Below are 1,021 nucleotides of genomic sequence, written 5' to 3'. Positions count from 1 at the left end.
GAGTCAAGAGTATTCATTGTACATTGCTAGAAAAGGTGATAAAAATCTAATAAAATGTTGATAGCTGATGGACCACATTTTCCAAATATTAAATATTTTAAGTGGCAATGTATAGGATGGGAAACAATTCATGGAACACAACCACGAAGGGACTCAAACCCTCAGTCTTCTGATCCGAAGTCAGACGCCTTGTCCATTAGGCCACGCGGTCCTATGCAAAACCACAGTTATAACCCAAATCTCATTCATTTTCAAGCGGCTTTTATAACTTGTAAAGATAGGCAGAGTGCAGGAAATGAAGCTGAGTACTACAACACACGATGTACTCACTAAATGAAGCAATATTTTGAGTCGGGTGCGTTTTTTTACAAATCTTAGGTCTTGCACTTGAAGTCTGAGCTATGCATGCCTAAAAAAGGTGTACTTGAGTTTGCTGTCATTGACACAAGTAAATTAAATTATTGTGAAACTATAGTGTTGCGAAACCATCTTTTCACCATCAAACTGGTTTTAACCATTATGGAAGTGTGCTGCTTGTGGGACTGACTTTGTTTGTAGCTCCTCTGATTGATCAGGTCATTTGGATCAAGGTTAAAAAGTCTCAGCAAATCTCAAAAACTGCCAAGACTAACTGAATGAACATGGTTTTATTGGGTTCAAATGGACACAATTCAAATTTCCAAATCAAGTGGACACAAATCAAGTGGAACAGCACCTATCAATGGCAAAGAGGCATAAGAAAAGCTTGAAGAAAGTGTTGGAGGTACGAGCACATAGTGCCCACCTGACAAGCAGAACTTTTGTGATCATTGTACAAGAACATGCAATTGTCAAAGTCAAGTTTATTCATTGTACACTGCTACTGTAGGTGATTAAAATCAAACGTTGATAGTTCATGGACAACCTCTTCAAACAAATATACATTTTGAAAGGTGATGTATATTATGGGAAACAATACATGGAACTCAACCACGAAGGGTCTTGAACCCTCAGTCTTCTGATCCGAAGTCAGACGCCTTGT

General features: G+C 38.3%; 1 non-coding gene across 1 annotated transcript; it reads right to left on the bottom strand.

Annotated features, from left to right (window-relative positions):
• Nucleotides 1-138: 138 nt before the first annotated feature.
• Nucleotides 139-211, bottom strand: trnar-ucg. The gene has a single exon. It is a non-coding gene; the product is annotated as a tRNA-Arg (tRNA).
• Between the last annotated feature and the right edge of the window lie 810 nt (nucleotides 212-1,021).

This window comes from Nematolebias whitei, unplaced genomic scaffold (genome assembly GCF_014905685.2).
Source record: "Nematolebias whitei isolate Nwh7 unplaced genomic scaffold, NemWhi1 Nwh_scaf_18557, whole genome shotgun sequence".
Classification (NCBI taxonomy): Eukaryota; Metazoa; Chordata; class Actinopteri; order Cyprinodontiformes; family Rivulidae; genus Nematolebias; species Nematolebias whitei.
Note: the sequence above shows the minus strand (reverse complement) of the source record. Positions and strands in the feature narration are given on the sequence as shown.